Source organism: Leptodactylus fuscus, chromosome 6 (assembly GCF_031893055.1).
Source record: "Leptodactylus fuscus isolate aLepFus1 chromosome 6, aLepFus1.hap2, whole genome shotgun sequence".
Taxonomy (NCBI): Eukaryota; Metazoa; Chordata; class Amphibia; order Anura; family Leptodactylidae; genus Leptodactylus; species Leptodactylus fuscus.
Genome location: NC_134270.1, coordinates 84,963,616 through 84,982,632, shown reverse-complemented (window position 1 = coordinate 84,982,632; position 19,017 = coordinate 84,963,616). Strand labels below are relative to the sequence as shown.

The 19,017-nt window shown below is 38.3% G+C and overlaps 1 protein-coding gene across 1 annotated transcript in view; it reads right to left on the bottom strand.

Annotated features, from left to right (window-relative positions):
* CACNG8 (calcium voltage-gated channel auxiliary subunit gamma 8) overlaps nt 1-18,492 on the bottom strand; it is a 124,144-nt gene extending 105,652 nt beyond the window's left edge. Inside the window, exon 1 of the mRNA XM_075276798.1 lies at nt 18,202-18,492. The gene's annotated coding sequence lies outside the window, so the exon portion shown is untranslated. The remainder of the gene's footprint in view (nt 1-18,201) is intronic.
* Nucleotides 18,493-19,017: the final 525 nt, after the last annotated feature.

The window sequence follows — 19,017 nt, the reverse complement described above, 5'->3', positions numbered from 1 at the left end:
CAACACAATATCACAACATGCTATCAAAACACTTGAAAGTCTGTAATTCACACCTTGTCCACAACCACCATAGGGAAACCATACATAGACAAAACAAAAAAAAACAACATCATAATAGTCTTCCCTTTTCCTTACAGTAATTTTTACAAGGGTGATATATGTTTTTTAACGCCAGGAGTGGGGCTAGATCCTTTGATAGTCATGATATTGTTATTTTTTTATTTATTGATTTTATATATTGTGCCCCACCTAAGTATACTATCCTCTAGGACCCAGCAGCTTATATCTTCCCGGTCACTGGAGGTTATGTGACCTCCATGTTAAAAGTGGAGCTGTATCATTGCGGCTCCTATTGCTCTGTACACAGGAATCGGGAAGGCAGGGCCATTACTAAATCATCCCTGTTTTCCCTGTTGGAGGTCCGGTTCCTGTAGTTGCACTGTTTCATGTGGCTGCTTAACTCTGAAAGGACGTCTGTATTAATTCTCACAGGGGTTATCCGGCATGAATTGAAAATGAATCCCTAAAGTAAATTCTTAACTTAAAGTAAAAACTTAACTTTTAATTCACTTCATCAAAAAAAAAAATTACATTTACCTATATACCTGGGGCTGTCATGTGAGTTATCTTCAGGCTTCTGGCAGAAAGCGTCACTTCCTCCAATAGCGCAATAGAGCTTTAGTGTACAGTCGCCGCAGAAGCAAAGAGTGCATACCAAGCATGTGCAAGAAGTCCGAGTGACCACTGAGGACAATCAGCAGCTTTAGCGCAACTATGGAAGAGACCCGGGAGAAGACACTGGAGCAGAAGAACCAGGGGGCGCAGGAGGACACCAGAGCAACAGGGACAGTTGAATATGAATGTTTTTTTTTACTTTTTCCAATGCCCCTGGCTGATTTAAAGGTTAAAACTGTTGTCCATTTTTGCCTGGATAACCCCTCTAAATTAGGCTGGGGAAGGGGGAAAAATGCTCTGGTACTATCTTCTTTGCCTGAAGTCCTCGCCGGCTGTGACATCCCGTGTCGTGTCACTTTCCTTTGTTTTGTACTGTGGTGTATATGGTGCTTGCTTGTGTGAACAGAAGAATAAAGCTGGCTGAGGTCAGTTTTGAACTGAATTCGCTGTGCTGGAGAAAATTTATTGAAGGTTTCTGATATGCCAACCATCTTGATGAAGGGATGGCGATTTTGGGAGCTAAGATAACCCCAAAGTTGTGACATTATATAAATAATACATCAATATAAATAAAAACAATATTGGCCTGCTCAACTGACTATACAATTAGAGTATCCAATTGATACAACATGTTATATCATCAAACATTTGTCTGTTTTCATCATAAAACTGCTGCATAGTACACAAAATTACATCTTTGTAAAACTCCATTACTGACCATTTTACTTATAAAACATTAATGAAAAATTGCTTTCTCTTGAATGATGTAGGGCAATAAACCAAAAAAGGATTGGGAAAGCAAATGTTGTTATTTCCAGTTTCAATACATTCATTGTCCAAAGTATCTACAGTATCTACCATCAACTAAAGTAACGCCAAAGGCAGAAAATACATTACAAATATTTCAGCAATTCTTCAATTTCTTTCATCATATCCTGTCTAGGGTTGAGCGATCGAGATCGGGAAAGATCGGATTCCGATTGGCGATCGAGCAAATTTCACGATTGCGATCAGCTAGAAAATTATCAAAAATTAGATTTTAAAAACGATCCTGAAATCTCAAGATCAGCTCAACCCTATTCATGTATATATCATTTTCACGATCGGGATCGGCTGGAAAATTATTGAAAATTGGATTTTAAAAACGATCTTGAAATCTCAAGATCGGCTCTATCCTATTCCTGTCTCAAACTGCAATCATAAATCATATATGGAATCTTTGTTTTATGTGGCCTTGAAGATGAGATATTTTCCCTCCTTCTTCTCAAACCTGCATCTAATCTAGCTATAACACAACATCTGATGAAGAACTTGCTTTTATTGCTCTGCATGCAACAGAAGTACAGAAAGATCTCATCACTCTCCTTTGGCTATAAATCCTACTCATTTGTGAGATGAAAATGATCATCCACATCAATAACTTGTACAATACTGTTTATTTTCAGGAGCTGCAGAAAATCCTGTTCTTATGTAAACTTTCTTTCCCTTAGATTTGGTGTTCCTTTAAGGTGTCTGATTCTATCAACTGCTAAGCAGATACCTCTAATGCTACAAACATATATTGGTCAAAAAGATGGTAACACATATTAAAGGGGCTGTATTATTAGATTTTGGCCATTTTAGATAATCAAATGCCTGAATAATTTAGAAAGGCTATTCAGGTGCTGCTATTTCTTTTAGAAAAGCCCCCCCCCCCCTGTTCCGTACACCCCCCATCGTCACACCTTCCTTACGCCCACCTCTGTTGCTTCCTCACGCCCACCTCTGTTGCTTGTGCTCTAAGTCCTCCTCCTCCATGCAAGTAACCGCCTCCAGCGTCTATATTCTCGGCGGTAGGGAATTGAAATCTCTGGCATGCACAGTAAGCATGCCCGAGCGCCATTTTCTTGTGAAGAACTGTGAGTTCTCCTTGTTACCACTTTTAAACTCCACGTTGTGGAAAATCAGCTTTTCTTATTGCAGATATTGCTGTATTTTTTGGAGCTAAAACCAGTAGTAGAACAGAATGTAGAATTATAAGTATTTACATATATTTTCCATTCCATTTGTAGCCATTCTTGATTTTGCTCATATATCCACATCAAAATCCTACTAATATTATAAATGTGAAAGTGTAACATCTCTGGCTGTTCGGGTCTCTGCGCCACCCTCGGCTCGCATGCTGCGGCGCAGGAGGCGTGTGCAGTTTCATAATTTGCTTAGAGTTTTTAGCTACACTGTGTGAACACTGTTCTAGCAGCGGTGAACCTGGGCTTTCTGCCGCCTGAAGCGGCATCAGAAAGCCCCCCCCCCCCCGAGGAGGGGCGGAGCTGCAGGGCGGGGGTCACAAGAAAGGGGCGTGGTCGAGCGGAAGGGGGCGGGTCGAGCGGAAAGGGGGGTTGGCCGAGCGGCATTCCCAGGCAGAGAGCAGGCAGGGAGAGGACCTGCTCTCTGCCTGGGTGTGAGGGGCGGCCGCTGGAGCAGCGCTGCGTCCAGCAGGGCCGCCCCAATACACCGCTGGCATCCCGTGTCGGGCTGCAGACACGGTGACGCTAAGCCAGTCCAGGACAGCTTGTCCTGGACTGGCTTAGGTCAGCAAAAATGCCGCCCTCCCGAGGCCCTGGCATAGCGCCGCCTGAAGCGGTCGCTTCAGGTCGCCTCATGGGAGGTGCGGCGCTGTGTTCTAGTTCTGTAATTGAATTTGCACCACACCTGTCTTCTGCCCTTGTTGCGTCGTGCTTGCTGGCTTCTATTGCTGTTAAATTGCTTGTATTCTAATCCTTGACCTTTGGCTTTCCCTACTGACTATTCTTTGGACTCCGATTTGGCACTGCATTGCTTGACTGTTTACTGACCCTTGGCTAGCTGACCTCCCTTTGTTGTTGTCCGTCTTGTCTGCGTTTTGTGTATCACATATACAGGAAGGGACCGTCTTTGTGGTTGCCGCCTATTATGTAGGATAGGGCCTTTCAATAGGAAGGGACAGTTGGGGGCTTCAGCTTAGGGCTCACTGTCTCTTGTGCCCCTTCCTCCAGGGTTCTCCAGCAGCTTCTGGGAAATTATCATCTTGCAATTCTCTAACAGAAAGTTTGTATGTTTGCATGTTTGTTCCTCAATCAAGTAAAAACCGCTGAACGGATTTGAATGAAATTTGGCACACAGATAGATTGTAACCTCCATTAAAACATAGGCTACTTTTTATCCCGGTAAATGACATGGCTTCAACACTGTTATGAATTTATGTTCACATACAAATTAAACAGCTCTAAGCAGCACCTTATCTCAGGCAGAGCTGTTATCTCTCTGTGTAAACACACGCTAACCCTCAGTGTGTATACATATTTGCATATTATCTGATCTGCTCCAGGAAACATGCTCACACACTGACATGGACAAACACCTTTAATCCAAATTGGCAGTTTGCTAATTATAAACATGCCTGGAAAAAGAAATTCTAATTTTCTAAACAACGAGAGTTATGAAGGTAGCTAGAAGTCACAGAGCTCTCCTCAAGTGCAGTTGAGGGGGATCATCGACGCCAACAACACACTCATTATATGGCATCCCAGAGAGCTGATGAGATGCCGTAACAATCACGGGCACAGAGCGAGGAACGAGTTCTGCAGCAGGCCAGCTTGACAGCTTCCGAAACGCTGAAGAAGGCGGATCATCAACATCAACAACACCCTCATTATATGATGTTCCAGCGAGGTGCTGAGATGCCAGAACAATCACAGGCACAGTGCGAGAAACAAGTTCAGTGGCAGGCCAGCTTGAGAGCTGCCAACATGCTGGAGCATGCGGATTATCAATGCCAACATCACGCTCATTATTTTGCCCTTCAGCAAGCTGCTGAGATACTGCAACAATCATGGGCACTGCGCTAGGAACGAGTTCAGCGGCAGGCCAGCTTCACAGCTGTTGAAACGCTGGACCAAAACAAAAAAAAATCATCATCTGGACAAAGGACACTAAAATCTACATTGTGGATCATATAAAATCTCAAAATATATTAAAAATGGGCTATTATAAATGTCAATGTTCTAGAAATATGTAAGATGAGATTGGGAGCATAGATTTTTCTTCATTTCCTATCAGTAGCCAAGTTGAAGAGTAAGCCTTAGCAAACTTTTCATGATAAATTGCTAAATCTGAAAAAAGGCAAACCTCTTTTAAAATAAGAATCTAATAATCTGCAGTGCAGACAAAGGAGGCGGCTTAGTGGTACAAGATAGATCCACCTATTTAGCGGAAGAAAATAGGATCCACTGAATACTACACAGGACTATGAAAGATCTCATTTCAGATCATATTAAAGAATATAAGACTTGGATTAGTGATGTAAATACTGCAAATTTCCTAAACAAAAAAGAAAAAGAAATCCTTACAGTAAAAAACCCTGAAATAGCCTTTTTCTATCACTTCCCAAAATATGTAAGAATTAAAAAAAAAGCCTCCTGGTCATCTTATCAGCTCCTAAACTCATTTGACCACTAATCTCTCAAAGTGTATAAATTTTCATCTTCAGAAATATGTCATTACCCTTCCAATCTATCTCAAGGATTCAGCATGACTTATTATCTAACTTGGAGGTGAGAACTCTATTCTCTAATATACAGCATAATGGAACCTGCCCGATATCACACTTACCCCAACAGGTTTCCCCCATGCCTCAAACACAATAAAATGTCATTATTTCTGGAATTTCACTTATATTAGAACAATGTATTCATATTCAAAAATAAAATATACGTATAGCATACAGGTACAGCAATGGGTACAAAATTTGCATCAAGCTGGAGTAATTGATACATGGGTCTTTTAGAAAACCTCTTCATCTACCAACTATGAAAATGGATGTTGAATATAGTATTTCAAGGTAGATATATAGACGACATTTTATTCATTTGGAAGGGTTCTCTTATGGATCTGGTAACACCATCCATTGGGGTCTGAAGTTCACCTGCACCTCCTCAACCACCCAAATTGAATACCTTGATTTGTTTCTCACAACTATAGGATCACAGTTAATCACAAACAATTTTTCAAAAAAAATTTGATGGAAACATTGCTTTAGACTGCAGAAGTAGCCATTTCATAAAATGGAAAATTATTGTTCCAACAGGTTTCCACATCACAATCAATAACATATGAGAATACTAATGTGTTAAATCTGTCATCATATGTTTTTTCTAAAGATGAATTGTCAATTCTTGCTGAGGGTCTTAATTTTGTCCCGACACAAAACTTTGATATATTCTATACTATTATAGACATTAATAAATTTATAAGACTATTGATGGTCAAAAGACATTTCTTTGATATGGACAGATTGAAAAAATTACCTGGAGATGAAAATGCTGCTGATATGCAATCTATAAGTGACAACACAACGAATATTGTAGCTCAAGATGATAATGTGTTTTTGTACAAGTCATTTAAAGAACAAGTAACATTATGGAATCTCATGAAATTACAAAATGAGAATGTTCCATTTAATGACCACTCTATACATAGAGTGGGAGCGGAGGGGATTAATGCAGGCTTCTATACCTTGAAGTCTCGGGCTCTGGTCTACAGCCTTTTTCAACAGGCTGTGGAATCGGACCTCGAGACTTTGAGGGAAAAAACATGGTATTCTGATTGTCACAGTAATTTGTCTGAACAGGAGCAGATAGTGTTGAGTACATTGAAAGAACGTAAAGAGGTGGTGATGAAACAATCCGATAAGGATGGTAAAGTAGTGATCATGAATAATGAAGATTATTTGAAGGGCTGCTTGGAAATCATGGAAGATAGTACTGTATATAAAAAAAATTAGACAAAGACCCAACAGAACAATTTATGAAAAAATTAGAATATCTAGTAAATAAAGGAGTAACATCAGGATTTTTTTCTAAGGAACAAACTAAACATCTGATCCCTGAGCATCCAATTCTGGCTATCTTCCATGGTCTTCCAAAGACACATAAAGACCGTTTACCACCACCTCTGCGTCCCACTGTTGCAGGTAGACAATTTGTTACAGCCATTAGTGCACAGAGTGCCAGGTTTTTTACGAGATTCAAAGACTGTATTGAATGTGTTCCAGAATTTTGTGTGGAAGCCGAATTATGTATGGCTCACTTGCGATATAAAGCAATTATACCTGAGCATACCACCCGATGTTGCCATTGTAGCCTTACAATTTCATTTAGTTAAATATAGTAAATACTCACTGGGTTTATGTGAATATATTACGGAGGTTACATTATTTTTGTTACAGCATAATTTTTTTGAGTTTCATGGTAATTTTTATTTACAGATAAGGGGAGCCCCCATGGCCCCCTTCGAACCATCAACAGCAAATTTATTTTTGTCATGGTGGGAGGAGGAGTTTATTTTTTCATTAAAAAATCCATATTTTGGCAACATCGTGTGGTTTGGTCGTTATATAGACGACGTGCTAGTCGTCTGGGAGGGTGATCTAATATCTATCCCTGACTTTGTGTCCTATTTAAATCAGAATAACATCAATCTAAAATTTACTCATACATGTAACAAATCTAGAATTTCATTTTTAGATATCGAAAGATTGTAGATGCAAAAACACGGGAATCATTATTGACAAAGTTTAATAAACAAACATAGAGACAAAATAAGATAGATTTTTCCACTCCTTACAGCAAACAATTTTTCAACGTATCTTACCTATTTTAAAACAAGAGTTACATGGGAAATCCTGAAAGAGGGTGTACAAATAGTGGCAAGACGTGAATGTACTTTAGGTAACAAATTGTCCCCAAGTATGTTTAGTTATAATAAAAAAGTCTCTTCGACCTGGCTAAGTCTTAGGGAGCGTTCACACTACCGTTGGTGTCCGACAGATAGTGTCCGCTCCTAGTGTCCGCTCAAAATCTGTCACGGACATTAGGAGAGGACACTAGCTGTGTCCTTGACACCTGTCATTCATTTCAATGGGCATCGGGTGCGTTGTTTTGCACTCCATGCCCGTCCTTCCCTGTCCGCAAGTGAAGATGTCTGACTTCTCAACAGGACAGAAGAACCCTGCATGCATATTATATTATTGATTGCACACAATGCAAGTTGATGCATGTAGGATGCACTATAAGATCAGTGAAAATTAGGATTTCAGAGCACATTGCGAATAGTAACAGAGAATATGAAAATGCCTCAGGGGTATCGTGGCATTTCTCAACAGTACATCAGGGCAACGTTTCAAGTATGCGATATTATTATTATTTGCTATAGAATATGTAACTCGAACATCAAGAGGTGGGGACTGGCGTAAAAAAATCCTTCTACGTGAAGCATATTGGATTATGCGACTAAAAACTCACCAGCCGAAAGGCTTAAACATCCGATCTGATTTAGCATACATCTATTAGAATATCCCAATGTGGTCTGAATATCCAAATTATGGAGGAGTGTGAATACCTTTTTGATCGATGTGTTTTGTGTATTGGTTTGAATATATATTATGACAATCATAGGTGTGACTGTATACCAGTGCACATACAATTAATCTGTACGGAGTATTAGATAGGACCAGATATATTCAAATTACATTGACAATATAATTAAGTAGGATAACTAATATGTTAAGTATTTGAGGGTGGATATGGTTAGATGTAAGTATGTTCGTTGTTAGTATAAACTGGACACGGTTATTTCAAAAATGATCTCTGAGTACATATCTAGATTATGATAGTCAGAGATATATTGTTGAATAGTAGGCTACAATCATGTGCCGGTGTCATGTGATTCATTATGTAGCGGACACATGATCGGATAGTTGACGCATGCGTATTATAGAAGTGTATATTTGGGATTATAGTAGGATGTCAATATAGGAAGAATTTCTCGGGGTAAGCTATATTATTTTTATCTTTATATATATTCATTTTATATGATGTAGTTGATAAAAAAACAGGATTTATAGATGGGACTTTTTATATATGTTTATATACTGATTACATGCCGCGTTAGGTATGCGGTATATATGCGGTGGTTATGTAAAATAATATTTTTGTCAAAATTATGAAAGAATGATTACAAGTCTGCTTTCTAAAGTTGCATGTATATATACAAAGATATTGTAATTTAAGAGAGTTTATATCTGTATGTATAATGGTGATATATGTTTGGAATCGAAACAGTTAACAAGTTTAAAACGTGAGGGGTGGGGTTAAGTTGACCTGCATGTTTATAAGGGTTTTAGTCAGATATAATGTTTGAGCTGAGAGGAAGGGACGCGTCGCTTAAAACTGGTTGACATTATACCTTAAACAGTTACTATTTAACTATTTTATATGAATACAAATACAAGTTAAATTTTATTCTACCGCGAAAATTTGTCTACTACCCTCCTGGATGCAGCTGGTCATTATGTTTTATCCGAAGCATACCAATTAAGAGGTTGAGTTCACCTGCATACTTCTCCAGGAGAAGTATATCTACATGGATATGGTGAGCTGAATATATACACATTTCTTTGCTAATGTTCCTTCTAGACAGTTCAGAATATTAAGAAGAAATTGTACAGATATTTCAGGCTACCTATCTCAGAGCAAAATCATGTCCAATAGATTTCAGGAAAAAGGCTACCCCAAGGAAACAATCAGATCCACCAAGCAAAATGTCAATCACGAACCCAAAGTATGGAACCCAGAACTTCCACGGATATGGAAGGAAAATGGTAATATAACTTTCTAACTGCTTGCAATCATGCCCAAAGTAAGATTAGAAGAATTCTAAACCAACATTTGCATATCCTTTAAAATGATCCATTTCTTAGTAAACACATGCCCTGCCATCCCAACATAACCTTCAGGCAAGCAAAAACAGTTAAAAATATCATAGCATCCAGTAGACTTCCCTTTTTGAAAATCAGTACAGACACTACATCCACTGGTACTTTGAAGGGAATTTTTAGATATGGCATCACTTATTGCAAATGCTGCCAATATATGTCACATAAGTAACAATTTTTGTAGCTACACCATTGGAGAATCCTTCACTATTCCTGGATTTTTCAACTGTAATTCTGATTATATAATCTAACATGTGATTGCAGTTTGCAGTACACTGAAACAACACTTCCTTTCCACATACGTGGTAACAAATCCCATGTATCTAATAGTTATTTAAAACATAGTGTTTCCAGACTCAATACTGGCACACAACTGCAATTTTAAAGCTTTCCAAATGATGCATACTGAACACATCCCTGAAACCACGCAAAATATATTTGAAATCTTAAGGTGACAGGCAATATATTGGATACATAAATTGAATTCTTTGCCCCGTCTAGGTCTCAGTGAAGCTGCAGGATTGGTTGTATAACACAATTTACCATCAATTATCCTGCCACCTTGTATTTACTAATATTTTTTTCTTGTTTCTTACTTGCTTATTTTTAATTCAGTTTTTATATATTTTTATTTATTCTTATTTTTTTTTTCTCTGTTTCTTCACCCAAATACTATATTTCTTCATCATCATTATAACCTATTTAATTACAGTTCAGCTTATCAGTCCATATTCATTATAGTCCACACACAAAATATACATGCAATTCCATAGTCTTGTGTCATTATGCCAGCGTCCTCCCTTATCCCTTGTGGTCTACCTGTTGCCCTTTTAGTTCACCAACAGCTCAGGTACATCCTGGATTACTCATTTTAATATAGTCCAGCCTTAGACCTCAGACTAAACTCACTTCCCTTTTGTGATGTCTCATGTGACACGTTTACATCAGGCAAAACTTCAGTATTTATCTATTACGGTATATTGTTATATATTATATATAATATATAATATATTATATTGTATATGTATTCATTATTCAGTTTGGAGTCCTATTATCAATTTCATATTAGGCCTGCTTCACATCTGCGTTCGGTAGACCATGTGTTTTCTGCGCGGTGTCCACACGAATCATGTGAAGAGAAAAGTGGTGATTGCAGTACTTTTCTCTCCACATGATTCATGCGGACACCGCTTTGGAAAACACACGGACCCCATTATAGTCTATGCGGTCCGTGTGGTTTCTCAGCTAACTACTTTTTAATGCGTATAGGTTTCCGTTGGGGGAGGCGGTCTCCAAGCGGGATAGTTATTCCACCAATATATTGATTTTTGAACTCTTCCTAAGTTAAAACATTAGTATTGTTGTTTCTAAGTGAATATGAACTTGTTTTCTTTCCCATATTTGAAGTCTGACAGAACTGCTTCTTTTTTATTAATTTGATGATTTCTCATTTGCTGCAAATAAATACATTTTTTACTTTGAATTTCGGTGACATATTGTCATTAGTTTATATAATAAAAGAACAATGTACATTTTATTCAAAAATATACAGTACCAATGAAGAGAAAAATGAGAGAAACTGAAAGTTTTACAGTAGTCTCTTTTTTCCTAGAGTTGTATATATATATATACTGCTATACTATATACTGCTATACTATATATAATGCTATAAATATATGAAAGTTCCCATATACCTGTTTTTACACCAAAATTCTATGTATGATCAGCTTTTTGCAATATGGAGTTTATATGCAAATTATTTGAATTAATTAGCGACCCATGACATTAGAGGGGCATAGTATTTTTAATTGTGCATGTTGAGAAAACTATATGTTATTGATCTGAGGATGAGGATGTGTTTAAACCCCAAAAAACATTATCTATTGACATTTTAATAAACAAATCTTTGGATCTCATCTTTTAAGAAAGAGCACGCAACCTGGTATTTTTATGTTGGAGTCATTTGAGACCCACCCCACTGCAACCTTCACTGATTCTGGCGCAGCTGGAATTTTCTGTCCTGAGCAAATTTTGTTTCTGAGCAATTAATGCTGTTAGTTTTGGTGCCTCATATGCTATTTATTATGTGTCAGGAAGATAGTGTTAGGAAAGAGGTGTGATTCTGAGGACTGACATTGGCTGCTGCTGAATGGAGCTCTGAATCACGCCCCTCCTGTTTGTAACTTCTGACATTACAGAGCATAACATATCAGGCATAAAAACTAAGTGCACTTGTTGGGCAGGAACATTGGGGGCTAGAGAGAAAATTCAAAATTCGCTGGAATTAGTGGAGTAGTGTCTATCAAGTTAAGAACTTGAATTGGTGGAAGTGGGGAAACTTTCACTTTAAAAGTGTTTTTTTTTTTTTTTGTAGATTGTGAGCCCCACATAGAGCTCACAATGTACATTTTTCCCTATCAGTATGTCTTTTTGGAATATGGGATGGAAATCCATGCAAACATGGGGAGAACATACAAACTCCTTGCAGATGGTTTTTTGCCTTTGGTGGGATTTGAACACCAGGACTCCAGCGCTGCAAGGCTACAGTGCTAACCACTGAGCCACCGTGTGGCCCCTAAAAGTGTTTTTCGAGACTATGATACTGATAACTTACAATCATCAGTGTCAGATCAGTGGCAGTTTGATCCTCAGTACCCCTGTTGATGAACTATTTAAGGTTGCAATGCTAGGAGCTGCTTCCTCTTCTCAGGACTGTGACATCATAATCATTGGTCATATGGCCATTGCTACAACTCAATCTAATGCAAATGAATGGGACTGAGCAGCTATAACAAGCACAGATGAAACTAAATCTACAGTATTGTGCTTGGTATGCAATGTAGGCTGTAGCCCTCATCTAAAAGCTGTAGCCTCTTTAAACAGTTGATTGGCAGGGTTGCCAGGTTTTGGACCCCATTGTTCCATTATTGATGAGCTATCCTGAGAATAGGTCATCAATATCACAGCCTGAGAAAACCACTTTCAAGTGTTTCTCTGCTTTGGACATTACTAATTGTTAGAAGGATTTCATGACTATAAGCTTATTAAAAAAGTGTCTCTCAGCTAGGATCCCCAGTGATCAGCTGTAATCTGTAGAGAATCTGACAGTAATTGTTCACTTCCTCTGCAGCACCACCACAGGGGAAATTAAAGGGGCTCTATCAGCAAAATTATGCTGTATGAGCCCCACATATGCGTGAATAGCCTTTAAAAAAGCTATTCAGGCACCACTAATCTTATTTTAAACACACCCCCCTCTCCATTTTAAAATAAAACTATAAAAACATATCTATCATGCACGCTGGGCGGTGATGTACGATCCGACGTCATCTTCTGGCACGCCTTCCTCTTCTTTCTTCTTCCCCCCCCCCCCGGTCCTGGCTCTTCCTCGGCCTCATTGTCGTCTTCTTCCGGCAGTTCAAATCCGATTGGTCCAAATTCGGCGCATGCGCAGTAGGGCTCCATCCGGAGCTACAGCGCACGCTCCGGCGCCATTTTCTCAATTGCTGTGCGCACGCACCGGATTTGAACCAATCGGATTTGAACCACCGGAAGAAGATGACGATGATGCTGAGGAAGAGTCAGGACCGGAGGGCGTCGCCGAAAGAAGAAGAAAGAAGAGGAAGGTGTGCCAGAAGATGACGTCGGATCGTGCATCACCGACCATCGCGCACGATAGGTATGATTTACATATATGTTTTTATAGTTTTATTTTAAAACGGGGGGGGGGGGGGTGTTTAAAATAAGATTAGTGGTGCCTGAATAACCTAATCACGCATATGTGAGGCTCATACAGCATAACTTTGTTGATAGAGCCCCTTTAAGCATTACACAGTTCTCATTCAAATTAATGGCCAGTCTGTGTAAAACAGGAAAGGACAGGCCCTCTACAATGGGAAATGCACTTTGCACTCTTCACTCTGACCAGGGGATGAAAATACCGAACAGATAACCCTCATCCCTTTTCGTTCTCTCAGAGTCCTCTAATAGGTTATTATGTAACTAGACAACTCCTTTAACATTAGTGTTCTCCAACTGTGAACTCTTTTAGCTGGAGTGAGAAGCAGCTTCATAGCAGCGCTCTGAAATCAATGGACTGCCCATGAAATGCATAGTTTTTCAAAGAGAATTGTTTAATGTCCTATCTTCCAAAAACAGACTGCCCACAGCTGATCCTCTTTTGCACCCTTTCAAACATGCAAAAACTTACAACACCCCTATTATATATTCATACATACATTGAAAATTAATAGCACTGAATCTAAAATCAAGAATCCCTTCAAGAAAATTGATGTAAAATATTATACCAGGAGAAACAAACATCGGGTAGCACGACTACAGCCTCAAATTCCACTGTTGAATTGTTTGAGGGCAAGAACATGTGTGGATAGCTTGCAAGATCCTATAAGGGTGGTGCTCTTCATCCCGCAAGATACATATCAAATATGAAGATAAAGAAAGCAAAGCGGGGGGTGGGGGGGACTCACCCGACAAGGATATCTTCTAAAATCAGTCTTTTATTTCATCAGGACAAAATCACATGGGAGGGAACAATTACACAAGGCATGGAAGAGGCAACAGCCATTTCATGCTTCACACTAGTGCTTTCTCAAACCATATATGTGCCTTCACACTAGCGTTTTCTCAAGCCATACACATGCACATGTATAGCTTGAGAAAGCGCTAGTGTGAAGCGCGAAATGTCTGTTACCTCTTTTATGCCTTGTGTAATCGTTCCCTCCCATGTGATTTAAACCTTATGAAGTAAAGGACTGATTTTAGAAGTTATCCTTGTCGGGTGAGTGCCCCCCCGTTTTGCTTTCTTTATTTTCAAAATTGAAGTAAAAACTCACATTTCAGTCCATGGTCATTATCATGTTCATTAAAGTGAAATTGCTTTAAATCCCAATATACGTATCAACACAGGATTATACATTCTAGCCAAGCATGGACCTGAATAACTACCAGATAGTGACTCCAACAATATAATATTGAACAATATGGCTAAATTCTATTGCTGCAATACTACCCCCCACTTTACAATAGCAATAGCACTCATAATGTAACAGAAAAGCAACCTTATATTTCTAATATTATTATTATTATTATTATTATTATTATTATTATTAATAATAATAATAATAATAATAATATCATCATCATTATTATTATACTGTTGATGGAATTTCCTTTAGTTGTATCGAAATTTTACAAAGCACATTCGTGGTTTGAAAGCCTGCAATATTAGTACTTGGTTACTACATCATATAATTAAAGGGATTCTATCTTCTTACATGAAACCTGTGACAGACATGCGCAGTCAGCTGTTACGTTGGCGATTTTGAGGTTTATCCTGTAAGAAGAGGAGGAGAATGCCTGATGGAGCAGAAGAAAGCTGGCTCAGGAATGCTGCACTCATAGCACAGAGGGCACACCCCTTTGCATTCTAAGCACAATTAGCATAAAGGAAAGAAGAAAAATTCAAAAAAGGCCGCGTGGACCTTCAAGATAAAGGTAAGAGATGAATAGCCTTTATAAATGGTATTCCTATGTGCTATTAGTTTAAAACCAGTTTTTTTAATGATAGAATCCCTTTAAGTTTTGCTGTTCCACTATTCCAGATAGAATAAAATGGCCATAATGTTTTTTGGTCACAATAAATAACTAAGCCTAAAGATATTTTAATACACCTATAGAGTATGAGGTACCATTTACCTCACTAACACTTGAAACAGTAACACAGTAAATAAGGTAGATGAAACCACAGGTTTATCAAGTTATGTTAACCCTTGACCCTACATTGTCAATGCAAAAAACCTATGAGGCCAATGCCAATTACCCCATGTCAGAGGAAAAACTCCCTCATTTCAAATCTGGAAATCACTATATCACCCTGGATTAATTTCTTATTTCCAAAAACCTAAAACCTATTTTTCCCTTTAGGAAAGGCATCCAGGCCCTTCTTGAACTTGAACAATGAATCCAACATCACAACATTCTGCGACACTGAGTTACATAGTCACACAGTAGATAATCCATTTAAGATGCTGGTAAACTGTTCTTTACTCTAATTATAGGGGATGTCCTCTGTCACTGTTACACACCAAGATGAAAAAAGATCATTATAATGGTTTTTGCACTCTCCCTTCATGTATTTGTACATTGTGATTAGATCTTCTTTTCTTTCCTAAACTGAAAAACCCTAAATTTGTTATAATGTCTCTGTAATCCAATCCACTCATTCCCCTAATTATATTGGTCACCCTTCTTTGCATTCTCTAGCTCAGCTATGTCCTTCTTGTACTTAGGGGCACACAAAAGTCTATATGGCTATACTAATGAATTCCATGGAGGCATAACTACCGTATGTTTTTGGCATGGGCATTTATTCCTCTGTTATTTGGCAACAGCTGTCTGGCATTGGTCACTAAAGGTATACTTCTTATCCACTAATTCCAAAGTTTTTTCAGTGGAAGTTTTACATAGTAATCTACTATTAAGTACATTATCATAGATGTTATTTCTTCAATGAAAATGCATAACCTTACATTTGTCTACTTTAAACTTCATTTGTCAAACTTCCATTTGTCCATGCTTCCACCTTCTCCAAATCTTCCTGTAATATTCTACCAACCTCCTCATTTTTTATTACTTTAAACAGCTTGGTAGCATTTGCAAATATGGATACCCTGCTCTGTAATCCCTCTACCAGGTCAATTATAAATTTATAAAAACTGAGAAGACCCAATACGTTTATAAATTTATTAAAAATGAGAAGACCCAATACATTGGCACCCCATTAGTGACTGCAACCCATCCTGAGTATATCTCACTAACAGCACCCTCTGTTTCCTATTACTGACCTGGTTGTGAACCCAAATGTATATATTTTCTTCTAGTCCCAACATTCTCATGTTGTATACCAGCCTTTTATGTGGCATAATATGGAATGCCTTTGAAAAGTCCAAATGTAACATCATTTACAACATTACCAAGATCCAGGCTAGAACTGACCTCTTCATAAATGCTGAACAGATTAGTCTAACAGTACTAATTTCTCATAAACCCATGCTGCTTGAGTGTTATGAGGTTATCTTCATTGAAAATGCTCCAGAATAGCATCTATTAGAAACCTTCAAATATTTTACCCACCATGGCCTATACCGGCATATAGTTTCTAGACTCACTTTTTAATAAGAGAGCCCTTAAATTTTAGATATAGGAGTCTGTGCATCACTGTAGGATAGAACCCTATAGGGGGCTTCAGTTTATTGTGAAAAATCTCTTGGGATTTTAAAGGCCTATTCATTTTATCACTTGGTGGAAACCACTGATTTGTATGTGTCCTATTGTAAACAGGGCAATTAAATACATAAAAATGTAATTCCGCAGGGTTCAGGCCAGGTCCCCAGGGGTTCTGAGCACCTAAGGAAAAGAGGATGGTTGGCAAATATATCAGATCAATGGAATTACTTAGGATTTATCAACATATTCCTTTATTAATAATGGTTAAACTGGTAACTAATCTGCCTAATGCACTGTAAAGCATCTGGAATTAACTAACTGTATATCCATATATAAACTATAACCAAACCTGTAATCCAGGTCTCTAAATTTGCAATATTTTACGCTTTTCATATCTCATGATTTCTTATTTGCAATAAACCCTGTTTTTAAATATGTGTAGGAATACAAGTATAAGAGCATAATATGCATGGATGTGTAGATATGTATATAACATGTATATGTTCTTCTATAAGATTCTAATTAATAATGCACCGATACCACAAAAGCAACACCACAGCTCACCATGTAAAGCTCTTCAATCTCGCTGGAAAAAGTGAAATCCCTAAATCCCCTTTCCTGCAAACTAGTGGCCACCTGCCCAGAGCATGCTGCAGGGATGAATGGAGCACTTTCACCTCATATGTACATTTTATTACATGGTAAAGACCATATCAGTATATCAAACACCACTGACTGGGAGGAGGCAGAAGAACAACAGATGTATATGTTGCAATATAGAAATTTACGTAAAATGAAAGAAAATTTTATATATATATATATATATATATATATATATATATATGCATGTTTATTATTTCTAGGCTCACAAACATAAAAAATGTACGATCAGTTTATATATATATATATATATATATATATATATATATATATATATAATTTTCTGTTTCCAAAAAGCAAATCACAGGATTGTCATATAGTGAGCAGCAGCAGATTATACATGCTGTATATGTACAGTACATTAAATAGAAGTGGTTAAATCATATATAATATCATCTCCCCATATATGAACAGCCATTCTCTGTAATTGCCAGCATTTATTAAATCCTCCTCCAATCCCATATAAAGCCAATTGTTAAACATGGAATTAGTATCTGTTGCATTTTCCCAAAGAATATGCCAATTTCTAAGCAAAGGAAGCGAATATGATGCTCAGTGTTATGAGAAATAGATGGTAAAGCTAAATGTATACAATGGATTGGAATTGGTTTTATTGGTTCTCCTATCATATATATATATATATATATATATATATATATATATATATATATATATATATATACAAATACAAGCACACCTAAATACCAAACATATCATCTATAGGAGATGTCATGCCTATACATAGCACACACACATATACACCATGACATGTAGGCAGCCTGCCTTCTCTCCATACACCAGGTACCATGGCATTGAAATAAGCCTCTTACCTTTGTTATAAGGTGTGCTTTTATGGGGATGGACGACTGGCTAGATGGGGGCAGCAGAAGATGCTTCACAAATCCCTGGATGTATTAGCTCCTCTCTCCCTCATGCCCTGGAAGGTTCTGGGAAATGGCGTTTATTTTAAGAGGGGATATTTTGCAGAAAAGGAGAAAGACTTCAACATCCTGTTATTATGTCACTGGGAGAAACCACTGTGAAAAAAAGTACACGAGAGAAAAGGGGAGAGATGGAGGGAGCGAGAGAATGAGGCAGAGAGCGTGTACACAGCGCGGAGCTCCAGGTGGGGGAGGGGCGGGAGGAGAGAGTGCGACTAATACATATATGTGGTGACTTAATAGCTGCTGAATGTGGTGACTACTGAGGAGGATTTACAGCTCTGGGGGCAGCAGGAAGGAGCTGCGGCACAAATGGCCAGCTACTGCTACAATGAGGCAGACTGCTCCATGCCTCGGTGCAGGAGGATGCTGACTGAATAAGGAGGGAGACTAGTCAGTGACTGAGCATCCAGGCATGGCATGAGGGCACTAGCCAGGACTAGCTGCAGTCTCCTCTGTGGTGGCTGCCAGCCCTGGTTACACTGGCACAAGGCATGGACTCGGCTTCATTTTGCTGTAATAGACGGCTTTGCAGGATTCAGGCCTCTTTTTTTTCTCTGCTCTCATGGTTTCCATAGCAACTTCAGATGCTCATCTCCAATAGTCTTCTGATCAAATGCTTGCAAGAAGAAAGTGCTTCCTATCATCTTGTTTGCAAACCTATTCCTCAGCACAGAAGGTGGAGTTCTAGGGAAAGACTAGGAA